This window comes from Meleagris gallopavo, chromosome 2 (assembly GCF_905368555.1).
Source record: "Meleagris gallopavo chromosome 2, MGAL_WU_HG_1.1, whole genome shotgun sequence".
Taxonomy (NCBI): Eukaryota; Metazoa; Chordata; class Aves; order Galliformes; family Phasianidae; genus Meleagris; species Meleagris gallopavo.
Genome location: NC_139405.1, coordinates 96141422 through 96164996, shown reverse-complemented (window position 1 = coordinate 96164996; position 23575 = coordinate 96141422).

The window sequence follows — 23575 nt, the reverse complement described above, 5'->3', positions numbered from 1 at the left end:
GGCTTTCCCTGCACTCTGTGTACATTTCCCAAAGGTCTGTGCCCTCAGTAAGTTCTGAGCTCTTCTCATTCACTGTCCTCTGAAAACTGGTAAGTGGAGGGGAGCAGAGAGGGGCAAATCAAGCGACATCTTGCCTCTCTAGACTCATGTTGATCCCGGGACAAGGAAGAGGGCTTTGACGTGCTCACTGTCATCATGTCAGGCAGCGATGGGGAGTCCAGGACACACCTTGCACCCCATTTCTACTGATGGGGGATGAATGAGAGGTTGTGCACCAGGCCTCATCTTGGCATAGAGTGTGCACATGGCCTCAGTACATTATGGTATCATGGAGATAGGTCATGACTCCCAGGGAAGCACAGGCCAGGATTTACATCGCTGCTCCAGGCCCTTTCAGACTTTGCAGTGACCTTCCTTGACCTTGAGCTGTCACATGAGGAAGGAGAGTGAAAACTCACTAAGGAAAAGATGGATTCAAGAAACCTGTGAAGCAGAGGAACACAGTCCTTTGTCTTTCACACATCCGTGCACCAATTTATAGAGCAAAGCCTAAAGCCAAGTGGAAGTGGATTTTTGCTGCTCTGTTCTTGTCACTCAGGAAATGCAACACCCAGTTACCCAGGGAGGAATAAGACTTGCATGAACCGCAGCTCTGTCACCTTCTTTGAATGCCTGGATTGGATCACTCATATCCATGCTGCAGAATGGCAGAGGGCAAGGAGTGATACTGCAGGGTTTGAACACCTTATTCAAATGACAGCCCAGGAAATTGTAATACCCATCAGCCTGCACCTGAGCCACATCATTAGTCTCTGCAGGTCTTTGTCACCTCTCGTGTTCCCAAGGGTATGACATAAGGTAGAAGTAACAGGAGATGTAACTTGAATTTTGTTCCACATATATATTTACTGAGACTTGCAAGCTTTATGAGTCAAGAGAAATATCTAATAGATCTGGAAAAAAGATTAGAGGCTCAGCAATAAATATTTACCCAGCTAACCACACTGAAATGAGATTTTCTTGCCCACTGCCATGAATGGTTATCTAGACTTCAGCAAAATAAATTTTAAGATGCCAATACCACTGACATGCTTGCACAGATGACAGATGCGGATGAGGTTCAGATTCCCAATTTGTTCAAAATAAATTTGGGACCCAGGATAGTTAACTTTAAAATGTTGACAGGCTGAATTAGTGTGAAGAAACAGGTTTCTGGGTTCTCAACCCCAGATCTGACTGCCTCAGACACCTACTCTGTGATTCATTGTAGTCTCTTGGTTTTTCTCCAGGTTGCAAAACCAAATCACAGTATCAGTCCAACAACACTGACCCAAAAGCACCACCTTCACTTCCAAAAAGTCTGTTCTCCCTGCCCTATAATTTTGCAGAAAAACATCCTGCAAGATTAGTATACGCATTGTTCGGTTTGAAAGGTGAAATCAGTTCCTTTCAAATGAGAAATTTCAGCACATTCTCAAAAGGTTGGAAAGAAACTATTTTTGAAATGCCAGATTGGTCCTTATGAAGACTTTAGTTATGCAGCTGCTAAAATCCTGGTGCTTTACTCTCTTGTCTTGCACCTTTTCAGAGATCTTTACACCTTTCAGCCTGACTGGCAAATATCAGCGATCTGATTGCATTTTAAATCCACTTGGACAAATATAAATGATCCAGAAAGAGGGTCAGGGAAAACGTATTAAGATTTTATTTCTTATTAGTAAAGAGTGAGACAACCTTACTTGAAATTATTTTTTGTCAGACTTATTGCACAGCAGCAAACAGCAGAATGAATTACAACAAATAATTTATTTCGCTAATTTAATTCATTTTTTCATCCATGAAAAGAGAGATTCACTGATCTAATAATTTCGGTAGATAATTGGTGCCCTGCAACTCATTTAGTAGTAGTTTGATGCATTTATTAAGGATTCAAAATTCAACTTCTGCTGATTTGTTGGGACTGGACAAGCAGATCAGGCTGGAAGCAAGAAGAGCTGGGAACTGAATTCCTACAGATTCAGTAAGAAACAGGGAGATAGCTCCTTTCAGTATCAAGGAACAACTCATACAGATGTGTTAAGTTTTGACTATGGTTCTGACTGGTTCCATCAGGGAGGTTTGTAGGATGGTCGTTTGGATCTCAAGCCTTGCAGCCTGATGGAAGGGCTCAGGATAGCAACATCCCAGGTTGCTGAGATCTCCTGGAGGACTTGGATCACCATGGGATGGTCCACAAGGTGCAAGATTACGTCTGGACCCAGCAAAGTGCTTAGAGCTGTGTCTGAGTTCTCAAGTTCAAGAAAGATTAGGGTCCTGCTATGACCGTCCAACAGAAAGAAGATAGAATATGTCTAATGCCATCTGGTTGATGTGGACGATTCCCAACCTCTGTTTGGCAATAAGGGACCATTCCTAATAAGCAGTTTTCAGGCAGCCACCTATATTGAAGACTACAAAGGAAGTCCTAAACTAGATGGAGACAAGTCACCAGTTGGCCTTGGCTTCCAGAAACACCTACGGGCTGGTCTAGATCATGTTGAGGTAAGCTGAGTCACCTGCTGCCATTGGGCATCTGCTTTTTTGTCCTTTTTATGATTTCCAAGCTAGGTGCAGTTGTGCAGCCCTCAGAGACAGTACAACTAACAGCATGTTTGGATGATGTTGGATCCTAAACAATGTAACCCCCAGACATCTACTCAATATAATTGCTTCCTATTCAATATAACCACACATTTCTGCTTCATCACATAAGGTTTTTATATGACACCCCCAAGACTGGAACTGTGATAGATCCAGCAAGAGATCTCACCACCTAACACACAACTTATTTTCAGACAGAATCATAGAAACATAGAATCATTTAGGTTGGAAGAGACCTTTAGTATCATTAAGTCTATCTAGTCACATAACACTAAAAGTCCACAGCTAAGTTCTGTCCTTAGACACCAAATCCACACCTTCTAAATTCCTCTGGGTTTGGCAACTTCATCACCTCCCTTAGCATCCCATTCCAAACCATCATTTTCTTGAAGAAATGCTTCCTGATATCCAGGCAAAACTGATAGAGGCAAATGTGGGAAGCTACTCAAGGCAAGCACATCATGAAAAGTCAATCAGAGACCAAGAGGAGGATTGAAAAAGGAAATATCTTAGTTCCTCAGGATATTCTGGGGATAAATCTTGCAGCTACACAGGGACTGCTGATAGCAGATAGCACAAAGTTCTATGTAGAGGAAGCACTTACAATTTCTTTCATCGAGCAATGCAATTTCATGTCATTGAGGACACTGAGATGTTGGAGCAGGTCCAGAGGAGAGCCACAAAGATAATCAGAGGGGTGGAGAACCTCCTCTACAAGGACAGGCTGAGAGCTGGGGCTTTTCAGCCTGGAGAAGAGAAGGCTTCAAGGAGACCCCATAGCATCCTTCCAGTATCTGAAGGGGGTCTACAGAAAAGCTGGCAAGAGACTTTTTATAAAGGCATGTAGTGACAGGATGAGGGGAAATGGCTTTAAACTGGAAGAGGGTAGATTTAGACTAGATATTAGGAAGAAGTTCTATATTGTGAGGGTGGTGAGACACTGGAAATGAAGCATACCCACCACCAGCTGATATTTCTTGCTTTAGGTGAGTCTTTCCAGTCCCTTGATATGGGAAAAGAAGGGCTCCTTCAAATGCAAATCTTGTGAAACTAAATTTCTACATTTTTTTGTACACCTGTCTGATATCTTTAGGATTTCAGAAATAATAGGTTATGAAATGTCTGAACAGAGGTGGGTATCTCAGAATAACTTCAACTTGTGAATCTGGTTCTGTGTCTCTGTCTTTGGCACACACACATATTTTCCCATGGCTATTATTTCAGACCAAGTCCCTTCATAGTTTATTTTCACCACTCTTAGGTACATTGGTTCTTTTTTCAAGTTCAAAATTATACATAACCAGTCAATTTGTTCTAGCAGATCTTGTAATTAAATCCTTATTAAAAGATGGGTAATAACTTGTTATACATTTTAATTGGCCTTACTTTCCATCTGACATTAATGACTCTATTTTCCCATACAATTAAACCTGCTTTAAGTGGCCACTCAGGGGACAAGCCAAATCTCTGACTTAATATAAGTGGTTTTAAGTAAATAGGATGTAGCCTCCACTGCAAGAAGCTAGCAGCTGGGTTCAAATTAAGCAGATTAGTGAATCATGATTAGGATGTGAGATGGAGATGATGTAAAACTTTTTAAGACCCTGTCTTGTTTTCAGTCTCTGTTTTGAGGGAAGACTGGAATTCTGCTTCCTAATCCAACAGCACAGTCCTCTACAGTTCTTGGAGTTGGAATAATGTTTAATAATACTCTGCCCAAGCTATGGCTCTTAATTCTGTGCAAGAGCATGAGTTTAATTTGTGCTATTTTACAATGGAAGAGTTTTTAATATGAACTAGTATTTTTATTGTGGGCAACCAAAATAATGACTATGATTAAATCATTCGCAGAAGACGTAGTCAAAAGCACTCCTGTTTGTTCTGAGAGCAAGGAAAAATAGAAAAGTGTTTTCTAGTGTGAAAAGTCTGCAAAGGAAAACAGTAATATATATATATGTATATGCCATCAATATGCTGTATAAAAATAAAATACTTTCATTTATCCTAGAAAATATTACAGTGCTGAGGAAAATATAGGCTTCACCAGAGCTATATTTCTCTTGTAAATATAATTTTCCATCTTTCAATGAGCAGTGTGTAATGGGTCACAGAAGAGGAAGGTGTGTAGGCAGTAGTAGAGGCAGAGTTCATATCCTCACAAATACGAAGTTAATCTTATGGCACCCAAGGAGGAGTCTATGAACATTTACTTCATTAAATCCCATAGGACTGAGAGCTATTGCAGGAAGCCCTGAGCATTTGATTGATGCTCTCCTGCTGCCAGTAGGCAAAGCAAAGAGGCAAAGCAAACTTAGTTTCCTGTTGTACCTACTGTCTATTTTGGAAGCTGTAGGGAAGCATGTTTGTGCTTTCATCGTCTTTGAAAAAGAAGTCCAGACAACTGCGTGGACTTACCCTGAAAAAGTGATTTTAGCATCTCCATTTTTTCCATGTTCTCTAGCTTCAGTTAGCAAAACTTCTTAATTCAAGTGAAATTTTGAAGATGCCTTAAGTCAGTCTACATTTTCTGAACGATAAATTATGTATTAGAAATAATTTTCTGGCCTTCCTTTGGACACCGGTGATCAGGCAGGTTGTTTACACATCATATTTCTTCACAGATTGCAAAAACACTTTTTATTTGGCAAACATATTACAAATAAGTTTACACATTATCTGAATGGCTCTAAAGGCAACTCATGTTCCTGAGTGAGTTGTCTAGACAATGGGTGAGTCAAGCCTTTCATCCATTCTGTTTTATACAACCATCAGTTCTGCTCAGTTACGATTTCATTTCACTTTACTAAAAATGAATGCCTTTCATTACTATGTACCGTTTAATTTAACATTTTGCATACTAACTCACTTTGCTCAGGATAGAGTCACAAGCCTATTTGAACAATGTGATGCATATAATATGGGTTCATTGTGTGTACTCCCAGCGTCCTCAAAGATAAGATTATAGAATTCAAGATATCCCATTCAGGGGAAGAAAAAAAAAAAAAAAAAAAAAAGGCTAAGGAGATGAAAGGAAGTTCAGTGATGAATGGAAAATGCAGCTGTTCAGCCCTTTCTTTATTGCCATTCTGTGACATTTGCAATTGTTCTGTCTGGATGAGTAACGAGGACTTCATTGCTTTCGCTCAGCTTCACTGCAAATTGCTGCTGCTCACACCAGTTAATCTCAGGACAGCCAGAGGTTTCTTGTTCTGGGGATGGGTACATTTCAACTGCCCTCTGTATCTACGCTTCTCACAGGTGACCTTGAGAAAAGAGTCCCTGCCTGGCATCTCCTCCATGCGCTGGCCTGTTTTTTCTCCACTAACCATTTTCTTAGGCTTTCGTGCAGTTAGTGAGACTATGTCCTTCCAGAGTTGAGGAAGAATGACCCACCAGATCAGCCTGCCCACTCTACATTTTGCCATAGATCACTGTTCACATACTACATATGGACGTAAATTCTTGTGCTGATGGAAACTTGTTAATTACACTGAATATAAGAGTCAAAGCATCATCTAGGTTGGAAAAGTCCTTCAAGATCATCAAGTCCATCTGCCAGCTTCACCTACTAAGTTTCATCACTGAAGTATGTCTATTAGTGCCACAGCCACATGGATCATCCTCCAGGAGCAAGAACTCCAACAATTCCGTGTTTCAGTGCTTGATCACCCTCTCCATGAAGAAATTCTTCCTAAAAATCATCTATATCAGGATAAAAACTGCAGTGCAACCTGCTTGTCAAATATGAAATCTTAGCCTAGATGTATTAAATACTCCAGTATTTACCTAGTATTATAAAAAATAGCTCAAATCTCTGAACAGTTTCCCCTGATTCCTTTTAGTTGGCGATAAGCATGGATGTTGTCATTTGAAGTCAGGTGCAACCAGGCAGACAACCCCATCAATGTGACAAGCATGCATTATTATCAGTTCTTACACAAACACATAATACAGAAATTAATTATCTATGCTTAGAAATGGGCTTTGCAGATTATGAATGAGATTTTAAAAGCAATTGTCAATGGCTCATCATGGAGGTTTGACCTTTGGTTCATTTGAGGAGAGATCTAGGTACAGTTGCACCACTATAAATATTCAAAATAATTTATTATTAATCCTTACAGGTCCAGTTTCTTCTCTTATACTGATTTTACACTGGTGTACTGAAGGGAGAATCAGGTCCTACATGTTTTATACATTTTGTAATAAATTCCTAATGTACACGAGTGGGGAAATAAACCAGAACTTTACATAGCAGTGTCCTCATTCTCCAGCTCCACATTCTGTTTGAGATTTCCATTTCAGAGCTTGTAATAAACCATTTACTGCCCAACCATTCAGTTTCTTCTTCATTCAGTTCTTGAAGTACACGTCTTCCCTGTCAGGACTGATAAATATTAATTTTAAAGAGAGCTATACAGAAAACAGAATATTTTCTAGGAATTTCCAATGTTCTGACATTTCATTGAGATACATGAGAAAGAAAAAGTAATCTGGATTTTAAAATTTTTGCTTGCATTGGCATATCAAAGAAATCTAAATATATATCAATTCAAAAATTTCAGTTAGAAACACTGACATTTTACACTGTAAAAATACTTATATTCCATATAGTAGAAATAACATGCTAATATTGTGCTTTAAATACAATGCAGTTCGTGCAATACAATTTATAAATAAAAAGAATTCAGCTGCAAACTGAAATTAAATGTTTTATCTCTCATGATAAATATATTATGGCACTATGAAAACAGTTTGTCTCCACATGAGGTTATCTCAACTAAGCGATTTTATTGTAAATTTTGGCAACTTTCAATTTTACCCAGATGTGTTTTCTGACATCAATCTCCTCTGTCAAAATAATTATCAGTTCTATTTCCAGTGTGCGTCACCACTAATTCTGATGCTGACGACATTCTTTGCTTCTCTTTGCCAGGCCACTTCTTAGAAATTGGAAATGACAGATGGGAGTTGTAAGAGGAAAAGGATACTTTCTGTACACACAGCCACAGGGCAAGAGAAAAAGTCAACATCCTCCACACAGATATTTACTTGCTGTCGCCTTTATTTTCTCTGTAGCCCCTCTTGTCCTATTAAACTTGAATCCTCTTCAATTGCTCTCTATGTGCACATTTTTCAAAAGGAAAGAACGTCCTTAACAAAACCTTCGGGAAGCCTGAGGGTGTTAATGAAGTGCTCTTCACATCAATCAAAGAGTAACAAAGCTGATCCATTCACCACGTGTGGACACAGATCTCCAAAGCAGCTCAAAGTCAATAAAACACCAGAGGAAATAATTTCTATTGTGTCAGTATATGAATGTAACAAAAATTCAAATGAGGATCTTCTTCTAGTTCTACAATAACCACTTTTTAACTGCAACACTACCATATTAATACATAAAATGTATAGTGCATCACTGATAAAATGGCAAGCCAAAAGATTTATACCTCACAAGTGCCGTATCTCTATATTTAAAAATTCTTCTTTGTTTGTCCATTTGTCTGTTTGCTTGATTGTTTTATTTTGCTTTGTTTTTATAGGAATACCTGAATTTCATCTACTGAAAACTAACTCCTTCTGCAGAACTGTGGCTCCATTTGGGGCACAGTGGCCCACCAGCTCTGCATATCGGCTTAATAACATGAATCAGATCTGAGGTGTATCATAAGCTCTATGTGTATTAATTCCTCAATGTACACTTTCAGTATTAGCAATGGGATATCCAAATTATGTTGTTAATACCTTGTACTTTTTGGGCAAGCAAAAAATATGTAATTATTGCACACACATACAGGAAAAAAAATTATTCTCTGACTAAGTCATTAAGTTACTAATGACTCTGATGTATTCCAAAGGAATTCTGTATTGGATTATTCACTGATAACCCTCAGCTGGTTTTCAATTCCTGCCAAAGCATCAAAACCAGTGTTTCAAAAATTAAATGAACATTGTGTAGACAGAATATATAAACACAAACAGGTGTACCTGTCAGAGTGGCAGAGATTCACCTGGACTTGCTGCCAGATCAAATAACCAGGAAAGTGACATTCTCCACCCTGTTTTCCATGAACTCATTACAAGGATGTCTCAGTTTAAACACATAAAATTATTGAAATCATTTTTCTTTTTATCCTGCTTGGAAATTGCTTGCAAGATGATCTTACTTTCCTTCAAATGTTTTCGTTATCGCTGCTTATTATTTATTGGTATTACAAATGTGCACACAGGTACCGTTGGTCACTGGGAAATTATCCCAGAAATGAGCAAGAAGCAATAGAGAATGAATAGCAATCAAGAACAGAGACAGCACGTCCATATGCTAATACTTTTTACCTACATGAATACCTGCAATATTTTATATGTGAATAAATACTACTTCTTCCCACAGCAAAGCAATGGGAATGCCAATCATAAAATCATACAACTGTAGACTCATAGAAAGGCCTGGGTTGAAAAGGACCACAATGATCATCGAGTTTCAATCCCCATGCTATGTGTAGGGCCAACAACCAGCAGACCAGGCTGCACAGAGCCACATCCAGCCTGGCCTTGAATGCCTCCAGGGATGGGGCATCCACAGCCTCCTTGGGCAACCTGTTCCAGTGTCTCACCACCCTCTGTGTGAGAAAATCCTCCTAATATCTAACCTAAACCTTCCGTGTCTCAGTTTAAAACCATTCCCCCTTGTCCTATCACTATCCACCCTCATAAACAGCCGTTCCCCTTCCTGTGATTCCAGATCTTTGGAGTCCAGAACATGTGGATTTTTTTTTTAAGTGCAAGGATTGATATTTACTGTCAGTTGTGGGATGTTTCAGTTGAACAATGTAGTTTTTGTTGGAATCTATAAATAACTTTACTGATTACATGAAGAATGTCATACATACTTTCTGTCATTCTAAAATATGTATATTTCTTCCCGTTAAATGGAAAACTTCATTCTATCTGAGATTACCCATGAATTTCCTATAGTATGTGTGGTGTCTGGTGGAGAAAAAAAATAAAATAAAGTTAGCTAGAAAGTAAGAAATTTCTCTTGCTCCAGACTGAGCTTGAAAATTTTTTCCCCTTAGAATAAAAATCTATTTATTTAGTAATTTCCTCAGTTATTTTTTTCCAGTTTTACATTTTGATCTTAGCAGTATATTGGAAGAAAACCTGGTGGGGCACTGACATTCAGATAAAGCAAAGGTTTATTTCCTATATCCTCAGAGAAAATTCAGGCACTGTGATCTCAGGATTTCCATAGTACTGCAAATTCCCCAAGAGCACTACATGGTTTTATATACCCTGTCCTCACCAGGAAAACAGCATTGAGAGCTCAGTGTTGAGGGCAATCAAAAGGCAATTAGTGAGGCACTGAGTGCTAAACTTGTTTTGAAAAAATACCAGTATGCTTTCAACTTCTTATACAGAAAATTCTCTTTATAGTGACACAATTGCAGCCAGGAACAAACAGTATTACCTTACTTCTATTAATAGTCAAAGAAGATTAATTTCCTCAGTTGCTCATAGTACCGAATCTTAATCCTAGAAAATACTGATGAGCAGTAATTAAATGTCTGTAATTTTAAAAATCACAGAATCACAGAATGGCCCTGGTTGGAAGGAACCTCAAGGATCATGAATCTCCAACCCCCCTGAACAGGCAGGGCCACAAAAAAAAAGTAATACAGTAGTGATTAAAAACCCCTACTGTCATATGATGAAACTTTTTTTTTTTTTTTTTTTTTTTTGAGGTGATTTACAGTTTGCTCTCAAGTACAGCTACTTTGACCTCAAATCAACACTTAGGCAAAGCATCTACCTGCTCACCATCTCTACCTTAACATTTAACGTGTTAAATATGCTGAGAGTTCTTCTGGAGCACTCATGGAATATTCTCCTTTTGATGCTTTCCTACCTCTTGTTTCTGATGAACCACATCATCCCTTTTTTTCTCAGGCTTTGTCTCCCTGCCCTCTGCATGATATAGCCATGATTTTTCTGCAAATCTTCATCTTGGCTTCAATATCCTGTTTCATTTTTTGTGAAGTGGCCAAATTTACATGCACTGGCTTGAGGACCGAGTATAGAAAGTGATGGTGAGGTGTAAAATGGTGTTTATTCAAAGTCATGGTGGAAGGCAGAGAATAGGAGGAACAAAACGTGAGGAACCAACAACTATCTGCAACTTCGCCACATTATTTCCATGGAAAAAAAGCACTCATTCATCCTATGTCTTCTTTCAGAATCAGCTTTACAGTCTCCAGGGGCCAGAGGAAGGGATCAATGGACTTTTGCTGACTGATTTTCTCAATCCAGCAACAAATGTACTGAGATCGCATCTTCATGCCAGTCTGTAGTCATAAAGGAAGAAGTCAGCATTCAGGAATTGCAACAGAAGGGTGTGATGAACAATTACTGTTTTCCCCACACTGTTGGAAGGGACCATTCCATATAATAAAAAAAGATTCCCCAATTGTTTATCTGCAACTGTTATCCATTTGGATAGCATATGTCTTCTTATATTGGATTCAAATTTCCACTAATCCTACATTAGAAGAAAACTGCTAATAACTAACTGAAAACTCTAGCCCAAGAGAAGTGTTGGTTACTTGTTTCCAAAGCATCTGGCTATGGTCATGATAAACAAATTAGGTTCCCAGCCAGAACGGGAGGGAAAAAGAAAAAAATCATTTTATGTTTTAAGGTCAGTCTCCTGATGAATGTGCCCTCATCTCTTCTGTACTCTAAAAATCTCTTATTTTAACCAAAATAGCATGAAAATGTGTAGTCATGTCAATTTCATAGTCAAGATACAAACAATAAAATCTGATGAAAGCTTTTGAGACTCTGACCCAAAACACCGGGCCAGTTTCACTCAGCCATCCCTTAATGCCATGCTTTGTGCCTCTGTGTTTATCAGGCATCAGTCACTGAGATACGGTGGGCTGGCCAAAAAACAAAAGGCAAGGAGCATTTGGACTCATTATTTCCACTAAAATGAAAAGTTGCTTTGTTTGTCCTCCCAGCTGGCTCCTGCAATATTAGAAGGCTTCCTCAGCAGTAATACCTCTGCTTTAGCTCTGGGACTTCAGATACACTGAATATTCTTTTTTTTTTTTTTTTTTTTTGCTAGACTTTTCAGGTTCTCAGGCATGCTGCCATTTTCTGTTACTTACACACAAATGCCTCTACAAAAACCTTAGTCACCGATCTCAACACTCTTCAGAGGCTGTAAGAGAACTTTCATTCCAAATTTCTAATTTCAGGTACTACACAAAACTGATGAATTATTCAGAATTATGTGTAACCAGTATAAATTCTCTAGACTCTATCTAGTTTAATTGAGGATGAATCCCAACAGATATTGCAATTTAAATGAGAAAGTAAATAGCTCAGAGAGAGTTAAGCAGCCTGTAAATTGGAGATAAATTTAAAAAATCTCTGTCTTGCCCAACATTTATCTCAAAGCATTCACTGCTGGCTATCACTTTATGGCTACCTAAATTCTTGCTATTAATTTAGAACAACCCATGTCACTACATGAAGAACTGATTTTTACAGTGATAGAGGGGAGATAGTTAATTCACAGCTAGCTTGACAGAGCAGAAAAACCAGTGACCTATTGTCTATCTGGTGCATGGTGATCCCTGTGGCATACAAAAGCTGAGAGTACCTGTCTGGGATGTGTTCTCAGTTCATCTGTGTTGTGACTGAGCAAGATAAACCTACCCCAGGAAAATAGCAATGACACAAGTAAGCATCTGGATTTGGGTGACTGGGTCTCAGAAGGAATCCCACCATTTCTGGCAACATCAGGAAGGAATACAGGACATTCCTGTGCAGCTGGTCAGGTCCAGGGTGAATATTTAGCTGAAACTGAAATCTCAGAGAAGACTGTGAGGCACAGCTGGCTGTGAGGAACAACCATGAGGACAACCATCAGAATATTCCCTGAACAAATAAAATATCAAACAGCTGTCATAAGCAGATGCTAGAAGCAGAATCTCTTGGAATACGCAAAGCAAATGTTACCCACAGTATACTGACTGAAATGAAATATCCATTCATGAGCAATCTGTGGCTAAGTACTCCATAAGACAGAGTTGAGCAATCATGGAAAGCAGTTGCACAGGAACATTCCCCTTTTACCTGTAACAAGATCTTCTCTGATTCCATTTCTAGGGTGGGGTGTTTGAATGTGTGATAGCTTTGTTCAATTTGTTCAATTCCTGTGCAGATGTAAGACAAAAACAAAAACAAAAAGAATTAATTACCAGGTTAAATGCTCAGTTTCACATTTGGGTATCAAGAATTTGACTTCTGTGAGTCTGATTCCTTTCCGTGCAAGTAAACAGCTTTACCTCATTGTGTAAACTTATGTTAGTACTAAGAGGTGAAAGAAAAACAAAGGGGCCAAGCTCATGATTAAAGAGTTAGTTGACCAGCATATCTATCCTGATAGCTTTTTTAAACCACATTTCCCCTTCCAATTTTCCTATCTAAATTAGTATATTTATGTTTAAGAGCAAGTATCTGCATTTGTAAATACACATTCTCTCATCTTGTAGGAGGGCTAGAAATGCTCCCATACATCACAAAGAAATACAGTATGTGGGTGGTAATTTTCTCCAAACATTTTATCAGACAATTCTCAGACAGTTAGTATTACAGATTTTCTTGCCTAGTTAAAGAAGAATAACAATAGTGCTATTAAAGCTATTGAAAGATAATAGCTGATACCTACAGAGCTAGAAAGGGCTGGGAATGTGGGAGAAAAATGGTTGTAGTTTAGGCGATGGAACCTAATCCTGTGATGTGCTGAGCTACCTCAGTGCTTCTTTCAGTCAGTGGAAAGAGCTCAGCACTCTGCAGCCTATGCCACTTTCTATAGATAAATTTTGGTTTCTTGGTACCTGACCTATGAAACATGGCTGATCGAAAAAAGCCTAGGGAATTCCAGGTTGAGGATCTCCAAAACCTAGACTTTATCTACACAATTAAATCAAGGGAGGCCTGGTGGGTGCAGACAGGTTGGAGATGGCTGCACCCACAGATCTGCATCTCAGCAACGTTGAGTATGGAGCCGATCAGCTGCAGAGCCCGAGGCAAGCACAGCTACATTACCTCGATCACCAGGCAGCTTCTATGTGGTACACCTGCAGGACACAGCACAACATGGACCTAGTCTTCCAATTTACGGCTCCACTACATTCACCCCTCACCATCACCTACTGATGGTTCATCTCCTATGATAAAGGAAAGTAGTTGTGATCACCTAAGAAAGTAATGTGATGAACTAGATCACAATCTCATAGTCCTTTGGCTTATCCAGGTGCTAGCCCTGTTTCTAAAATGCTCGTGTTATGAGCCATTAATAAAGATACCTAGTTATAAGACATAGTAAAGAGTGAAAAAAACATCACAAAATTGCCAGTAAGACTAGTATGAAAAAGAAACACTTTCCTGTATACTTGTGATAATGTAAATTTCAAACATGTCACAACAATTTTCTACATTTTATTGTTAAAATAATGAACATCACAGATCTAAGGAAGTAGAGGCACGGAGTGAAAAAATGGATTATGAATAGAGCTTGATGAAGTGGGAAAGAAGGTCCTGCTTCATTTTGCAACTAATGCAGCCATTATACACTTCAATCTAAAAACAGTTTGCCTGTATATTCTCAAATTCAGCATTTAAAACTAGAACCTTCATGCAGTTTCTTGCATAAAGGCATCTACGATTCTATGAGAAGACCAATGGTCATGGTCTCTTTTTGAGCCAGTCCAGAAGAACCTAGACATCGTGTTCTTGGTTGTGCCTACCAACACATGCATAGGTCTCAGACATCATTGGGCATCTCGCTGGGCACAAGATGCCAAGGTCTAACAATAGAGGTAGCCCGAAGAATGGGCCTGATGAATTCTAATTCTAGCTCCACTACATACTTTCTTTGGGATCTGGGTTGAACTCCTAAACTAATGACTCTAAATACAATTTCTCATAAACTTCCATGGGAACAATGATTTTTGAAAAAGAATATGTGTGTATGATTGAATTGAGCTACCCTGGTTTAGATACCTTATCTGCGCCTGCAGTTTAGATACCTAATCAAGGACTGAATCAGTCCTGCAGAAATCCAGGCAGACAGGATCTTCCTTTGAAGACATCTCACTACTGACTGTATAGGAAATATCAGATCTTTTTTTAGGATGACTGGCTTGCTTTGGCATTTAAAATGTAGCACTTTAGATGTCTGCAGTTAGATAGACCGGATTTCATAGTTTATGTACCTCAGTGAATGTGAATTGTATAATTAAGTTCTAGCAAGATTCTGTGGTTAGCTCACATATGCATTTCTGGGCAGCCTGTACATAACTATAGTAATTGTGTGTCCACATGTCTGTCTGAAAAAATTCAGCCATTTGTCTGTACAGAAACCAAGATTACAGTAAAACTGTCAGTGAGTGGAATCTATGGTGGGCCACCAAAGTCATTAACGTTAAATTGCACAATCTGTTTAGTCAATATGATGATATTCACATGATTCAATTGCAAGATAAACAAATGTTTAGGAGATATGCAGATATTAAGATGGAAAGTGAGCTGTTTTCTTTGAACTATTATTGTAATTTAAAAGCACCATCTGTGTAACATCAAAATATTTTTTTTCTTTTATCTCCCTAATTTGGAAAAATGTTGTATGCTTCCATGTCTGATGGAAACAACATGAAATTTTCATCTTGCAGAAAAGATCTGTTCATGAGCAAAGAGCAGACTGAGGGAGTTCAGACAAGATAACTCAGTGGATTACACCAAATAAATATACCTGAGAGATCTGCAACTTTCAGGAACGTACAAAAATCAAGATGGGATTCAACGAATAAATTTCCCATAGTGAACTGGTCTCCTCACTGCACTTGGAAGTCCGATAAAGAAAAAAGTAGAGTCAGTAGTATCTCACTGAAAAGTTCTCCAACATTGCAGTAATTTTATCTGAAAGATATTATATAAAGATATTATTCTCAATCTTTTACCAGAAGTTGATGTTCAGCATATGCAATAGTCTTCAAAATTTGTGAGTGAGATTAACCTCACCTAGCTTTAGATGTTGTTGATAGCTACACCCAAACCCATTGCCTTTGGATCACTTTGTAGTTAAAGGAGAGCAACAGGCAATCTAGGGTGCAATTCAGCTGTCCTATTTAGGAGGCCTAATTTTAGGTTAAGATGAATCACATTCCAGAAGTGTCTACGTCTCTCCGTCAACTAGAGAGAGAGCTGAGATATGAGGTTTCTGCAGCTTATTTTTTCTCAGTGAACACTGCTTTAGAAATCCTGAATCTTAATGCTCACAGATATGGTTTTAAACTGTGTAAACAGAGAAAGAATAAGTTAAATATATATATCTATATTCTTGAGGAGGCTGGAATAGCTTCAGAAGACTGAAGGCTACTTTGAAACTGGCTGGATCAAAAGTTAGGCTGATGTTTAGGGTCATACTGGCAGAAAAGAGAACTCCACCTGAACAAACTTGGAAATAATTGATTTATGCAAAGGCTTCTCACCTGGCCGGGAATCCCTTTCTATCCCCATACCCTTATTATCTGAGCTCCCAGCACTGCCAGCAGCAATTTCTGCTCTTCCCTGTGTCAGTGAAAGCTATTTGGGTGAGGCATCCACTAACAGGAGAACAAAGGGCATAAGCAATCAAAGTATTTCAAGAGCTCACCTTGCAAGCTTATTTTCTTATTCTTCAGTCTAATTTTACTGGCCCAATTTTTGTCCCCAAGTTGCTCCTACCTTAAATAAGAGGAAAACATGGCCTATTTTAAAGTTTTTCATGCATAAATTTTGCATTTTATATTGGAAAAAATGCCAGTATCTTTCCCTTCTTCAGTTATACACTAGAGGGAAAATTTGTAGTTAGAAGAGTCGAGCATGTTCCTATGGTTGCTGCATGCTGTTCCCACTTTTGTGAATGAAATGTGGGGGTGACAGATGATGCTCTTTATCTGGAAAAATAAGAATGGCAGAAATACTGAGCATGAGGTCTTTTATGGACAAAAGCTGTTAAAATGAAAGTGCAATCAAATTATTTTATGAATAGAAATGAGGCTAAAGCACCTCTGCAGAAAAATTCCTAGGAGTTCTGGTGGACTCCAAGTTGAACATGAGACAGTAACGTGCCCTTACTGCTACAAAAGGTAATGGTGTTCTGCCCTGCGTCAGGCCAAGCACTGCCAGCACAGGTCAAGGGAGGTGATTCTTCCCCTCTACTCAGCACTGGTGAGGCCGCACCTGGAGCAGTGTCCGGTTCCAGGCACCCCAGTACAGGAGAGACCTGGACATACTGGAGGGAGTCCACTGAAGGGCCACCAAGATGGTGAAGGGTCTGGAGCACCTCTTTTATGGGGAGAGGCTAAAGGAACTGAGACTGCTTAGCTGGAGAAGAGGAGGCTCTGGGGGATCTCATCAATATCCATAAATACACAAGAGAAGAGTGCAGAGAGGATGGGCCAGGCTTGTCAGTAGTGCCCAGTGCCAAAAAAAGAGGCAATGGGCACAAACTGGAGCACGGGAGGCTCCTTCTGTGCAATGGGGGGGATGGAGCACAGGATACCCGGAGGCTTTGGAGATCTCCAAAAGCCCCTGGCCGTGGTTCTGGGCACTCTGCTCTGGGTGTCACTGTTGGGGCAGGGCTGGACTTGATGGATACAGAGAGCCCTGCCAACCTCAGCCTGTGTAAAGAACACAAGAATATTCTTAGGCTGTGAGTAAGGAGAACCAATGTCCTGGTGATGGCTGATTTGTTTTTAAGTGGCAATTCTGCTCCTGTCTTTACCAGGCTGTGTACTTTTCATGAGAAATGAGCACATACAATTGAGTTTTACAAACCAAGGCATGTGTTTACATCAGCTATCAGTGACGTAGTTCCAGTTTTTTCAGCCTAGCAATGACAAATGTGAGGCCTGATGTGAAAAATGGATCCTGCAACCCTGCTGAAGTCAGGAGAACTGGGCTTGTGCAGGAATAAGTCCGGAACTGCAAAGAAACAATTTACAGTTTCTGAAAGAGTTTTCTTCATGTTTTTCATTCTTCTGCAGTCAAACCATACAGAAACTTCATTCATCAGATGCAGAAAATTCCACTGTCAGTGACAGATGTCACTCCACTTATCTTGTTTTCATCTTATCTTCTAATTAGCCCATTATATTTTATGACCTTCCAATTACAAGTTTCTGTTATTATTTGAATTGCTGTAAAACTGAACAGCCTCCGTATGCTCAGAGCAGCTTGTAATTATTGTTCCTTGAACTTGGAAGATGAAGTCTATTAAAAATATGGAAATATTAAAGCATAGCATCTGGGAACTCGCATATGTTCGTCTTGCACAGGGGCTTTCAGATGCCAGGGTCAAAGAGAGACTCTCAGCTTCCACATAAAAGAGCTTATGTGATCACAACAGAGCTTCAAGATTTCAGATTTTTTATACTTTCTTGGGAACTGCTTCACACTTAGCTTTTATTCTGTTTTTAGAGTAAAAATAAAAAGAGCTAAAGGAAAGAAAGAAAAAATCCCAAAGATTTTCTAAGTTATAGCCACTCACTTTGAGTTTTCAATTAGGTTTATAGCCACAGCATCAATAAAACTATGAAGATACGAACATGAAAGCTTTAATTTGAGCTCAAGTTTTTTTTTACTATGCCAACTGTCTCATTTTGTGAGGATTCCATCAAACTAAGGACCTGCTGGAGAGCCATTTCTGCTTAACTATGGTTTTGTTCCAACTCATAAATAGTATAAGGAGTACTGTTCTTGCAGGAAGAAAAGTAGAATACAAAGCTGGGGCTTATCTCTCTTCCAAAACTGAAGAGTCCTGAAATGGACTACATTGTCTTCCTCTCCATATAGCTATCAAGACAAACGCAAAAACAAAAGATTTCTATCCTATGCCGATTCCTATTTGAACAAATATACTACACTAGCTGAGGGCTGTTTTCCACTTTAATAACAAATATTCTGTCAGTAACAATCTTGTATATGAAACAGGAGCTTTTTGAGTATGTGTTATACGAATAAGAGTAATTGGAGCATAACAATTGCTGTTAACAAGTAGCAGCAGATCTGAAGTGCTTTTTGGAGGTGGCACTACTGAAGAAAAGAAATCTAAATGATACTTATTACTTCATACAGTGTTTAAACACAGCATTGGGTAAGGCGACAAGTTGAGCTCAGTGCCTTCCTTGGCTACCGGAGGAGTGAGGTTGGTACAAAGCCTGGGATTCAGCTCCACGTGTAGAGCTCTACTTCAAGTAGAGCTACTCTACTTCAAGTTTAGGTGTTCATAAGCAGGGAAGGAGGCTAACTACTGCAGTCAGGTGGGATTTAAGATAGCTGCATCATGTCCATGGGCCTGACAGATAAGCAAAATGAGTTAAGAGAGATATGCTCACGTCTGGAACAGCTGCCAAGGCCAAGAGGACACAACAGGGCATCTCTAGCAGCACTTACAACCCATGTTTAGGCAAATAAATGTAGTTTCTTTGTCAAAATAGTCAGTAATCATTCTATAATAGTCATGATTCCACTGTGCTAGGCAAAACATAGATCTGTAGTCCATTTTTCTTGTGATCATAAACACTGCTATAATAAGACCATTTGCTATGATGAAATACCTCCAAAAGAGTACTTTGTTTAACATGATTTTCAGCACTGGAGAGGATCAGCAAAACTTGCAAGATTTGTTACCTGCCATCTTGATGTGAATTATTTCCCCTGTACTGCATTCACTCTCATGGAGCTGACCCAATAAGAATGTATCTGGATGCCAAAACTTGATAGAAGGCCAAAGAAGGCTTGTTTTCTTAGGGTCTGGCAGCAAAACAGGTTGGACCTCAGTGACTCTGCAATCTGCTGGTTACAAACAAGCAGCCTGAGCGGCAATGTGCCCTCTCCATGTCCCGTGTATCTTTGTAAAATCATTTCAGTCTTCCTTCGCAATCTTCAGCAATAATCCTCTGATGCTTCAGCTGAACTCTTTCCATGTCATAAATATATTGACAATATCCTTGAGTATCTCAGTCTCAGATGTCAGCTAGATTTGTCTGTCATTCTGTCATTTCCAGGGGTGCATGGCTCATTTGTTAAAAATGAATGGATTGTGTCCTTTCAATAAAAGGAGTCATTAGAAAACAGATACGGTCAGAAAGCAGATAGAAGATAAAGGAGGAACAAGAAAGACAGGAATGAAGTGAGTCATGTGAAGACAGCAATCCCCTCAACCTTTCTCAGTAAAATGAAGTTTGGAGATGTGATGAAATTGAGAGCCAGACCTTTTAAAGCTTTGTTCTTTTCCTACAGCATGCAGTTGCCAAAAGATGCTGTTTGAACATGTTCTTGTCTCTGTTATGTGTCTGCTTCTCCAAGCAGAGGTTGGTTTTTCTCCTTTTGGAAAACAGAGCACATCCTGAATGTGCCCTTTGCAAACGATAATGGGAAAAAGAAGGATTCATTTCATTTAGATATCATAGAGTGATGGAATGGCTTGGGTTGGAAAGGACCTGAAGGATCATCAAGTTCCACCCCCCCTGCTGCATGCAGGGCCAACAACCTCCAGATCTGTATTAGACGAGGCTGCCCAGGGCCCCATCCAACCTGATCTTCAACACCTCCAAGGATGGAGTATCCACAACTGCTCTGGTCAGCCTGTTCCAGCACCTCACTACTCTCTCTGTAAAGAACTTCCATATGTTTAAGTATTACATGTGGTTTAGGAAAAGAATGAGCACAATAACTGTTTCAGCAGCAAACAGGAGATAAAGCAGTAATGACACCTTCACAGGTGCACTGTGCTGGCTGATGCAGATGCTGTACTACCTAAAGGATACAGATGCTTTTTCTTCTTAGCCCTGTTCATTGGTACAACAGCCAGGGGCATGCCAAAGAACAAGGAAAGAAAAAAACATTTTGAAACAATCCTCTAGAGCATGCAATCCAAATCACTGACAAAAAACTCAACTGGGAGCACAAAACATTCCTGCTCCTTGCAGCACTGCTGCAGATACAGATGGAACCTTTACAATCTATTTGTTTTCCAGTATGGGGCTGTTGCTTTTTATCTGGTCAATAGCATTGCATTAAAACAAAATAAAAATGGATCTCCTTATTGACTGATTGCTGAAAATATTACAGAGAACTAAGTTTTGTGCTGACTTCTGTAGGGAACTATGTGAAAGCAAAGTTTTCTTCCTCTAGATTTTCTGCTCCAGCTATTGAGTGCCTGGGCAAAATAACGCAAAAATGTGCAAAGCTGATTCATTCCCAGAATAGGAAAGAGGGCACGATACAGAACAGAGCTCTGTATCCATGCTTTGACTCTTAGCTCTAAGACATGCACCAGCAAAAGTCATATTTATTTACTGCGCTCTCTATTCCCTCTGCCTCATGTAACAAGGAGGGATTAGGGTGTTGTGCATCAAAGGGAATGAGAATATCTCTGGGGTCAGAGAGCAGATAGTTTGTGCTCCTGCTCCATGCTATGACTGAAGCCTGAATGCATCTTACTGCAAGTGGTTTGCCGTTGCCAGATATGGTGAACATGCAGTGTCTGAGTCCCATGCCTGCTTTTAGCAGCCACGTTCAAGCAATCATAATATTAAAAGGAAACTATTTAATCCAATAAATTAAAGGCTAAATATATATGCACGTATGAATCTGTGACACTGGATGTCATGTGCTGTTAGAAAGAGTTTACAACTGGAAAATGGTTGACTGGAATAACTGTTGATTGCAGTGAGGGGATTGCATTAATATCTCCAAGGAAAAAGAAATGGATACATTCAGGAAATTGTAACTGTGAGACTTTTGAAACTGGAATAAATGAAACTAAAGGAATGTACAAAATATTGGAGACAGAAACAAGCCTATGAGTTGATCTGAGCTATCTGAATTAAAGATATATATTGGTATTTACGTATTGATGCAGGTGGAAAGAAATCACCTTTGACTATAAAATCCTTTCCTGTTCATCTCTGGTATGACTAGGGGATGGGTAACAAAAGCTTCATACTCATGAGAGGGGAAGACAAAAGAGGATGATGAAAATCAATGCACAAATTAAATATACATTAAATTACAATATGGTGGTCATATGGAGTCATATTTTATATCACATTCTGAATGAAAACAATGTTATTGCAAAAAAATATACAACCACAGTTTTATTTTTTAAAATGTGTTAAAATATAATTAAAAATTATTATTAAAAACATGAACACCATGTCCTAAGAAATTAAGGAATAATAAAAAGCACAAAAGAATGTCTTGAGTTGTTTTCATTTCATTATTGTGTGATTAAATAAGTCATAAATAAACATTACCTCACTGCTAATATAGATCAGAGACAATAACTGTCAAGCATTTGATGCATCATAAATATATGGTTGCACAGACTGTGACAAATGAGAGCACATTGCAATACAGCCTAGAGAAAAACATCAGCCTTGGACACAATGCTGTGGAAGGCTTCTGCAGGCGAACTATCAAAATCATCTACCTCCCAGAAATCGATATTTCTGTTTTTAGATCTCTGAATCAATTCAATTTGGGCATTTGTTTAGCAAATCAATGCAATGCAATACAAATCCAGTATATCTTGAATTGTAACCCAGCAGTCCAGCACTAGAGACAGTAGCCCAATCTTTATGATAGAAAATAATAGTATCTTCATTCATCTGAAAATCTGAATGGCGTATTTGGAACCGGTGTTCTTATGAGCCTGAGCTCTTCTCTACATAAACAAGACAAACAGCAACAGTGCAACTTCCCAGAGTTACCATATTATTATGATTATTAAGGATGCATTTCGGCTGCACGAGGTACAACAAAGACATGATGCACTGAAAAGAGAAAGACATTGGACTCTGAACTCTGCTGTTGCTAGGGATGGCTGTGATACAGTGCTGGACTGAGCAGCTCTGCTGAGAGCAAGGGGTTGAATGCTGACCTGTTTTGTGCTTCCAGAACACAACAATGCAGAGATCCACCCAAGCTGCAAGCTTATGCAGCTGGTCCTAGAAACACCAGATCGAAGCCATCTTCTCCCATGTACTCCACAGGGAAATCAGTGGAGAGAATCAGGGCCCAGGCCCTTACATCTTCAAGGCCAAGTTGGATGGGGTATTGAGCAGCCTGGTCTAGTATAGATCTGGAGGTTGGTGGCCCTGCATGGGGCAGGGGATTTGATGTTCCTTGGGGCCCCTTCCAACCCAAGACATTCTATGATTTCAGAAGCACAAAGCTGGCTTGGAGAAAGCCCACCTCCAGCTTCACCAGCAAATCTAAATATTTTCCAACTTCACACAAATGGTGAGACCACATAAATACTATTCCTTGGTGCAACATGATTGAAAGGCTTTAGCTTTCCCTCAAAAACAAAACCATTGCCAAAGCCTGTGCACCTGCAGAGATGCGAGATCCATTCATGTTATTACCACCGTGACTGTTTTTAGTGCGAATGTGAGCTGGGCTGAGACAACAGTGGCTATTCAGCTTTTTCTTTTTCAAAACATGCAAAACATGACATTCATTTCACAAGCCTGTGCACAATAAATACTGTATTATTCAAAATTTTAGCACTTACAAATACAAAAGTTGGTTGAAGGAGATTGTCACATGTGGAGCTTTGATTATAGTGTTTCATCACTCAGCTGAACACCTAATGCTTAGCACGGTTGTTGGAGTGCTTCTTTTCATGTCATAACAAAGGTTGCCCTCAGAAAGTAATTACAGCCTTCCTAATAAAAGGAAAAGCAGTTTAAAACTGCCTAAAAGTTGGGAAGCTGGAGAAAAAGTTTGGAAAATCAGTTTGCCATCATCTTGCACATGGCAGGTAGCCTGCAGTCTAAGCTGCTGTGCAGTCAAGTGGCATATTTGCCTTGAA